The sequence below is a fragment of the Callithrix jacchus genome, chromosome 6, assembly GCF_049354715.1.
Source record: "Callithrix jacchus isolate 240 chromosome 6, calJac240_pri, whole genome shotgun sequence".
Lineage (NCBI taxonomy): Eukaryota > Metazoa > Chordata > Mammalia > Primates > Cebidae > Callithrix > Callithrix jacchus.
In genome coordinates this window covers 111,923,775-111,933,300 of record NC_133507.1, presented here as the reverse complement: position 1 = coordinate 111,933,300, position 9,526 = coordinate 111,923,775, and the positions used below count along the sequence as shown (strand labels likewise).

General features: G+C 53.5%; 1 pseudogene; it reads right to left on the bottom strand.

The window, feature by feature from the left end:
* Positions 1–3,767: 3,767 nt before the first annotated feature.
* Positions 3,768–6,460, bottom strand: LOC100402718 (segment polarity protein dishevelled homolog DVL-1 pseudogene; annotated as a pseudogene).
* Positions 6,461–9,526: the final 3,066 nt, after the last annotated feature.

The following is a 9,526-nucleotide window of genomic DNA, read 5'->3' as shown; positions in this document are numbered from 1 at the left end:
ATGTGTATATCTGTAGAAAGAAAGAATTCCCACGGTGAATATTTAACTGAAAAACAGCTGGACAAGACTTCAAACCTAATAGAGTGTAAGTTCCAGAAAGTTTAAATATTGACTTAAACACCATGAAAAATAAATCACTAGAGGATTTTAAAGAATTTCAGAATTGGAACAGCCTTTCTCTGAATTACAAAAAGCCCATAGGCATAAAATATCAGATTAATACATTTGACTACGTTTTTAAAATTGGATTTGCACTCTGCTGTCTATCCTATAAACCACACCATTGTAAGAGCCTTAGCTATGCATGTATTTGGACAGAAGCAATTCCTCAAAGTTTTTAATTTCCTGTTTCTGAAGAATGCTTTATCAATATACAACTTTTATAACACTTTTATAGTCAGTTATAAGAATTACATTTATTCATTACTGTTAAATCTAAGTATTGTATCCTTCTATATGTACACATCTGCATCTAAGCATTGCACTTCTACATAAAACTTTGAACTCATTTAAGACCAGGATTCTTAAAAAGAGAAACAAAAAAATATATGTGGCTGGGCACTGTGGCTCATACCTGTAATCCCAGCACAGTGTAATGTTCAGTGTTGTATGTAGCACTTGTACATGTGGCCGGGTGCAGTGGCTCACACCTATAATCCCAGCTGCTGAGGTGGATGGATCATGAGGTTAGAAGTTCAAGACCAGTGTGGCCAACATAGGGAAACCTCATCTCTACTAAAAATTAAAAAATTAGCCAGGTATAGTGGTGTGCACCTGTAATCCCAGCTACTCAAAAGGTTGAGGTAGGAGAATCATGTGAACCAGGAAGTGGAGGTTGCTGTGAGCTGAGATCATGCCACTGCACTCCAACCTGGGTGACAGACAGTGTGAGACTCTGTTTCAAAATAAACGTGTGTGCACATGTGTGTGTGTATATATATACGTATATAGGTGTATGTGTGTGTGTGTGTACAGTATATTGTGAAGAATTTTCCCTAGGTCATCTGATGCTACTCCTAGTGATCCTCCAGAAAATCACAGTTACTTCTGTGGTGTAAATATATAATACAAAAAAAGCCTTCAATTCAAAATATGAATGATAAATAAGATATGACTTATAGAGTTTTTCTTAGAAATCATGAGATTAGGGAGTGTCCAAGATGGCCGAATAGGAACATCTCCGGAGTGTAGTTCCCAGCGAGAGCAGCACAGAGGGTGAGTGCTTAGTGCATTTCCAAACAAGTTTTCACTGCCCACAGACTAGGAGATTCCTGAGCGGAAAAGCGCCATGAGTTTTCATTTCAGCAGTTGCAGCGAGTGCTGGGTCAGCACAAAGAAACTCACACAAGTTTGGGTGGCCATTTCAACTGGTGCCTGGAATGCCTGGGAGACAGAGCTGCTCATTCAACTGAAACAGAGGGGGCTGAGACAGGGAACCAGGTGATCTGGCTTGATGGGTACCACCCCCACAAGACAAGAAATCTGAAACACTCTGGATTAATAGTTTCAAAACAAGTGCAGCTGGACCTGGGATGGTACGGTTCAGTCAGGGGAAGGGTGTCCCCCACTACCAAGGCAGTCTGCCACTACCGATGCAGACTACTCCGTGCCAGGCAGGGCATTTATGAAAAAAGGCAGCAGCACAACAGAAACTTATAAATAAAGCTGACCTTCCTAGGACAGAGCACCTTGGAAAACAGGCGGTTATGAGTTCACCTGCAACAGACTTAAAGGTACCAGCCCATCAGCTCTGCACAAAACAATAGAACTCCCAGCACAGCACTTGAGCTCTTATAAGGGACAGACTGTCTCCTCAAGCAACTCTCTGAGCCCCATACACCCAAAAAGACACCTCATAAAGGAAAGTTCAGGCCAACATCTGGTGGGTACCCTTCTGGGATGAGGATAGCAGAGGAAGAAACCGGTGGCAACCCTTGCTGTTCTGCAGCCCCTGTGGGTGATCCCCAGGTGAGTGGGATCTGGAGTGGACCTCCAGTGATCCTGCAGCAGAAGGGCCTGACTGTTAGAAGCAGAAAGAAATAGCTTCAACATCAATAAAAAGGATGTCCACTTAGAGACCCCACCTGAAAGTCACCAACTACAAAGACCACAAGTAGATAAAGCCACTAAGATGGGAAGAAACCAGTGAAAAGAGGAAGAAAACACCAAAAACCAGAAGGCCTCTCCTCCTCCAAGGGATCACAACTCCTCACCAGCTAGGGATCAAAGATAGATGGAGAATGAACCTGATGAATTGGCAGAAACAGGCTTCAGTAGGTGGGTAATAACAAACTTCTCAGAGCTAAAAGAACATATGCTAACCCAGTGCAAAAAAACTAAGAACGTAGAAAAAAGGTTATATGAGATGCTGACTAGAATAAACAGCGCAGAGAAGAATAGAAACAACTTGATGGAGCTGAAAAACACAGCAGGACAACTTCACGAAGCATACACAAGTTTCAGTAGCTGAATTGACTAAGTAGAAGAAAGGATATCCAAGATTGGAGATCAACACAATGAAATAAAAGGAGAAGGCAAGAGTAGAGAGAAAAGAGTGAAAAGAAATGAACAAAGCCTCTAAGAAATATGGGATTATGTGAAAAGACCTAATCTAGGTTTGATAGGCATACCTGAATGCGACAGAGAGAATGAATGCAAGCTGGAAAACACTCTTCAGGATATTATCCAGGAGAACTTCCCCAACCTAGCAAGGCAGGCCAACATTCAAGTCCAGGAAGTATGGAGAACACCACAAAGATATACCTCAAGAAGAGCAACCCCAAGGCACATAACCATCAGATTCACCAGGGTTGAAATCAAGGGAAAAATGCTAAGGGCAGCAAGAGAGAAAGGTTGGGTTCCCCACAAAGGGAAGACAACCAGACTCACAGTGGATCTCTCCACACAAACCCTACAAGCCAGAAGAGAGTGGTGGCCAATATTCAACATCCTTAGAAGAAAGAACTTCCAACTTAGAATTTCACATCCAGCCAAACTAAGCTTCACATTCGAAGGAGAAAGAAGATCCTTAATGGACAAGCAATTACTGAGAGATGTTCTCACCACCAGGCCTGCCTTACAAGAGCTCCTGAAAGAAGCACTAATCAAGGAAAGGAACAATCAGTATCAGCCACTCCAAAAATGTACCAAATGGTAAAGACCATCGATACAATGAAGAAAATGTCAACTAAAGGGCAAAACAGCCAGCTAGCATCAAAATGGCAGTATTAAATTCACATATAACAATATTAACTTTAAATGTAAATGAACTAAATGCCCCAATTATAAGACACAGACTGCCAAATTGGATAAAAAGTCAAAACCCATCAGTGTGCTGTATTCAGGAAACCCATTTCATGTGCAAGGACACACATATGCTAAAAATGAATGAAGGGATGGAGAAAGATCTATCAGGCAAATGAAGAGAGAGAGAGAAAAAAAAGCCCAAGTTGCAATCCTAGTCTCTGATAAAATGGACTTTAAACCAACAAAGATCAAAAGAGACAAAGAAGGGGATTACATAAAGGTAAAAGGATCAATGCAACAAGAAGCGCTAACGATCCTAAATATATATGCATGGAATACAGGAGCACCCGGGTAGCACTCAGGTACATAACTCAAGTTCTTTTTTTTTTTTTTTTCTCAGAAGCAGCTCTATGTTAACCATCTAGATGCTGGAACTTTGATACATTATCTACAGCGCAAACGGGGGGGCCAGTGTGTGTGGGCCATGGTGCGTGCTGGCAGTGTGTGTGCGTTCACCAAGGATGGGCCAGCTGACCACTCATCTCCCCAAGACCTCTCTCCCTGCAGCAGCTGTGCACATCAGGGCCCCTTGACCCCGAGAACCACAGACCCTCTCCGCCCTGGCTGGGATGTGGTGGGCAGGACATCCAGCCCTCTCTCGTCTTTCTGTCCCATCCTCTACACATTCAGACTCCACTGGGTGGCTGAAGGAGAGGTGGGAAGGTGCAGGTTGCTCCAAAGAGTGGGGCAGGTAGGACAGCTGGTAGGGCCACCTCCTCCACTGAGGCACTGGCCAGGCAATAAATAAATAAATTAGATCCCTTCCCCAGACAGCAGGAGGGACCTGGGGGCTCTGCTCCACCCACAGGAGGCCCCGTCTGGGTCAGAGGGATGGGCCTGTGCACTGCAGGGGTGCACCTCATGGGTCCCTCAGGGGGCCTTTGCACCACTGTGCAGGAGGTGTGGGGGTCAGCCAGGAGCCCAAGGGGGTCTTCCTCATCCTAGGAGGGGTCACTACCAGACACAAGGGGTTGGGAGGTCCCCGAGGCTCTCACTGAGGAGCAAAGAGGGAGCACCCCAACGTGGCTGCTCAGACACAGCTGCTTCCAGGAGCTGGAGCCGCCGGGCTGCCAGGCAGATGACTGCAATGGTCCAGCCTGCCTCCACTAAGGCTAGCCCTCTGGAGCTCTGCATGCACCAGGACTGCCAGCTCCCTGCCCCAGGCAGGACTGTGGGCACGCACACAGATCACATGATGTCCACGAAGAACTCGCAGGGGTTCCCCATGGCCTTTTGGAAGGACTGGCGGCGTCTGTCAATTCTGGGGGGATGGCGGCTAGCTCCCGGACAGGCGGGCCCCCAGGTAGGCCCCCGACCACCGTATAGGCCTTGGTCGCGGGGTGGGGTGTGGGAAGCCCCGGGGCAGTGGCTGAAGCCTGACTGCGTGGGCTTCTTCCTTGACTGAGCTGGCCATCTGGACACTCCCGCCAGCTGCTGCCCACCCCACTCAGTGCCGTGTGGTCCGATTCGGTGCTGCTGCCCCCGGCTCATGACACCCGACGCTACGCTCCTTCTCATGGCCCAGTGCCCAGCGGCTGCTCTGGGCGGACCCGCTACTCTTGCTCCCTTCACTCTGCTGACTCCCAGTGCTGCAGCTGCCATAGCTAAAGCCCGGGTCCTGGTAGGAAGGTGGGAAGCAGGGCGGGGGTCCCAGGTACTGGTAGCGGTAGCACTGACCCAGGGGCCAGGGGGTGGTCGGGTGGGGCAGCAGGGCCAGCGTGTCCCAATCCGAGGCCCCGCTGGAGCCACTGTTGAGGTTCAGGGCCGTGAGATTGCTACACAGGTCCCCGAAGACACTGCTCGGAGAAGGTGATCTTGTTGACCGTGTGCCTCAGGAAGCCGTGCTTCAGCAAGCTGCTGGCGTACTTCCGGGCCTCCCGACGCTCCTTGAAGCCCTCCACGTGCGTGTACAGCCAGTCCACCACGTGCGCTCCGATGACGGTGTGGCGATGGTGATCTTGAGGCACATGCGGTCACGAATCTCCAGTCCCGAGTTTGGCAGCTGCATGACCCGGACGACAGCGCCCATGTCACTTCACCATCAGCGGCGCTTCCTCCAACTGTGGAGCGCCAGGCACGGAGCTGGTTAGTGAGGAGGAGCTGGTGCGCGTGACGGCGCTGGAGCAGGGGCTCGTACCGTAGCGGGGCAGGGCTGCCGTCAGTGCCGCCGCGTGGGACAGCCAGGCAGCAGGGTCGATGGGCCGCACCGGGTCAGCCCTTGGGACGGTGAAGTAGCTTGAGGGTGTTGGGTCCCAGCACTTGGCCACGGTAAGTAAGGCTGATGGGCCCTGTCTGGGACACGATCTCCCGAAGAACCCGCACAGCGTCTTCGTTGTTCATGTTCTCTAAGTTCACATCGTTCACCTGCAGCAGCATGTCCCCGGGCTCAATTCGGCCATCAGCGGCCACTGCCCCGCCCTTCATTATGGAACCTATGTAAATGCCGCCATCTCCGTGATCTTTGCTCTGCCCCACGATGCTGATGCCAAGGAAATGGTGTCTCTCCATGTTGAGCGTGACGGTGATGATGTTGAGAGACATGGTGGAGTCCGTAATGCTGCTGGAGGAGGAGGCCCGGTCTGTCTGCCGCAGGCGCTGCTTCCTCCACCGGAGCTTGTGCATCCGGATGAGCCTGGATGACGTGCTCTGCTCCGTGGAGCTGCTCAGCCTGCTTGTGCTGCCATCCTCATCTGAGTCCACAAAGCTGCTGGACTCGAGCTCGCTGCTCAGGGCAGTGGACGCGCTGTCTAGGGCAGCCCCACGTCCCGCCGCCGGTCTCCCCTCGGGTACCCATTGGTCCGGGCGGCCTCCTCGCGGTTCCGGCGGCGGGCACGCTCCCCACCCGCCCCCCCCTCCCCGGGTGGCTGACCATGGACTCCGTGCCCGTCTCATTGTCCATCCCGTCACGGCTGCTGGCCACATTCGGGTGGAAGGAGGGGGGCCGGGAGTCCCCAATGCCACCTGTCCGCTCAAGAGGCGGAGGCAGGTCTGTGTGGCTGTCGGTGCCCTGAGAGCTGGCATCTGAGTGAGCGCCCTCAGCCAGGACCAGCCAGGAGACCACGCGGCCGTTGAAGCAGAGCAGCTTGGCGTTGTCGTCCAAGATCTCCTCCTTCACCACCCCGAAGTCCTGGTCCATGGACTTGAAGAAGAATTTTTAGGCGTGCACCGGCCGGTTGCGGAGCACGTTCTTGAAGTCGGCCAGCTTGACGCGCTCGGGGGCCACGGGCAGCTTGACCAGGTATGGCGTCTCCTCCTCGTCCATGTGGTAGATGATCTTGGTCTCCGCCGTGGCGCGGCGGCGGCGCGGAGCCCGAGCGCTCAGGGCCCGGCCCGGGGATCGGAGGCCTGGCGCTCCCCGCCCCCCCCCGCCCTCTCCGGTCCCGGCCCCGCCGCGCCGAGGCCCCCGGGCGCCCTCGCCCGACCGCCCAGGCCTTGGCCGCCGGCCCCGGCTCCGGCGCGCGTCCCGACATTTGCCCCGTGGCATAAGGCCGCCCATCCGCCACTGGCCCGCGATTGGCACGAGGGACGCCGCGCTCCCGCCCGCGCCCCTCCGGCCGCACCGTTAAAGGGACCCCCCACCCCGCCGCCAGAGGCCATGAGGGCACCGCGGGGGGCCTCCCGAGCACGCGGTGGTGACGTCTATAAAGCAAGTTCTTAATGACCTACAAAGAGACTTAGACTCCCACATAATAATAATGGGAGACTTTTTTTTTTTTGAGACAGAGTTTCGCTCTTGTTACCCAGGCTGGAGTGCCATGGCGCGATCTCGGCTCACCGCAACCTCCGCCTCCTGGGTTCAGGCAATTCTCCTGCCTCAGCCTCCTGAGTAGCTGGGATTACAGGCGTGCACCACCATGCCCAGCTAATTTTTTGTATTTTTAGTAGAGACAGGGTTTCACCATGTTGACCAGGATGGTCTCGATCTCTTGACCTCGTGATCCACCCGCCTCGGCCTCCCAAAGTGCTGGGATTACAGGCTTGAACCACCGCGCCTGGCCAAAAGTGTTTTCTTTACCGGTTCGATCTTTGAATCAAAGCAAGATGGAGTGTGAATCTTCTTCAGCAAGCTCCAGACACACCGCCGGCTCCCCACAGTGTCTGTGTGCCCCAGTTTGGGAGTCAAAAGTTGAGTCTGGGCTTTGGAATTGATCAGACATGGTGTCCTGGCTGTGCTGCTCCTTAGCTGAGTGACAGCCCTGACCTCCATTTGTTCATCTATAAAATTGGAGCAACAGTTTCCACCTTGGGGTGGCCTAGGGATATCAGCCCAACCGGGAGGGGATTCAAGGGCGGTGGGCTGCCCAAGGTGAGCCCTTGGAGGAGAGATTCGCTGGTGGTCATACCTTGTGCTGTGAGCTTTGTGGAACTGAGCCTGAGGGGCATGTGTGGGGCCCTCAGCTGGGCTCATAGGGAAGAAATTTGATGGGGAGGGGTCCCCTCTGGAGTGACAGCTGAGCTGGCAGCATCTATCCTGAGGGAGGGCAGGTTGACAGATGCCTGTTCCCAGAGCTAGCCCCTCCTGCCACCACCTCATATCCAGCCCGAGGGACAAGGAGGCCCTAGGTATTGAGGCACAGAGGAGCCAGGGAAGGGGGCTGAGGCCTGGCTCAGGTCCCCCTTTTGGGGCCGCCCTGAGTGTGAGAGCTGAGGGTGTGGGCCCCACTACCCCAGAGTGCTGGGCCCTTCCTGGCGGGGGTTCGTCTTTCTGCCCTGGGCTAGCTCTTGTTTTCCACGTCTCTGGTTTTCTCTCAGGCTCCTTCCTCATTCCGGGCTCTTCCACAGCCTCCCCTGACCTCCCCCTGCCTCTTGCTTGTCTCTGTGGCTTCTTTGTGGTTCCTGCCACCTTCCTAGTATACCCAGGAGTGACTGGAGGGCCATGGACAGGTGGCTGTGCCAGGGAGGGTGTGTGAGCGTGTGTGGGCGTCATCTCATACTGGGGGTGCCTGCTGCAGGTGCATGGCTGAGCTGGTGCTGCTGTGTGGAGCCCTGAAGGCTGGGGAGCATTCTTGCCTCCTGGGATGGAGTTCATTTACCTTTAAAGTCACTGTACCTTTGGCAGGTTGGAAGGCAAAACTGCTAAGGGTGTGCCTAGCTGCTAAGAAGTGTGCTGTGTGTTCTGGGCTTGCTTCCTGGGACTCACTTCCCCAGTGCCCTTGGGCTCCATTCCCCGGCAGGAACCTGGACCACTTCTCTCCTTTGCTGCCACACCCGGGGCTGCTGTAAGGGGCCCAGCTGCCCATAGCTTTCCCAGGGAGGCTGGGATTCGCATTCTAGCCCCTCTGTCCTTGGCTGCAGGCCTGGGTGTCCTCCCCTCCCAACCTGAGAGTGCAGCAGCAGCTCTGTGGGGGAGAATAAGTCCTAATTTATCACCAGAGAATTAGCTTCTGGGTTAATCACTGCTGCTCTGAAGCTGCCGACACCTCTGTACGTGTGACATCACTGGGCTCCGAGGAGGGAGACTGAGTTTCCCAGGGCTGGATGAGACCAGGAAGCTGACCCTTGTGCAGTCACCAGCCTGGTGCCACCAGTCACTGCCCATAGGCAGTGTGGCCTCTGAAGGAACTGTGAGGGACCAGAGGGCAGCTGCTTGGCCATGGGTCTGTCTCCCTTCCTACTTCTCAAAGCAGACAGACCTGCATGATGACGCTTGTTCGCTGCCACCACGAAGCCACAGAATCCGGGCTCTGCTGCTTCTTAGCTGCAGAGCCAAATCCCTTAGTGCCTCAGCCTTCCCTTTCTTATCTCTAAAGTAGGGGTAATAATCTGAGGCTCTGAGAATGGTGTAAAGGTGAAATACCTAAGAGTAGTGAGCACGCCTCTTCACTAAAGGAAATCAGGGTTCCTTGGAGACATGGCAGATTCCAGGGCTGGGGCAGGGACAGTGCAGGCTGAGTCCAGAGCATCTGGTAGTGGCAGAAAGTAAGGATGCGCTCGCAGATGAGTGGGCACGTGTCCGAAATCTCCCACTGGTTGTACTTGGGACGTTTGAGCATCAAAAAGAATAATGAATGCAGAATGAAGCACTCATAATATCCCCACTGCCCTCCTCGCAAAGGGAAGACTAGGGGAAGCTCATCTTTGTGGAATGCCGGGTCACATGGAGGAGACTGGGTGACGGTGGGTTCCAGCCAAGATGTGACTGCAGTGCTTCTGAGGCTTCACTGCGCATACAGTGCACCAGGGGGACCTGTTAAAGGGAACACTCTGGGTCAGCCAGTCT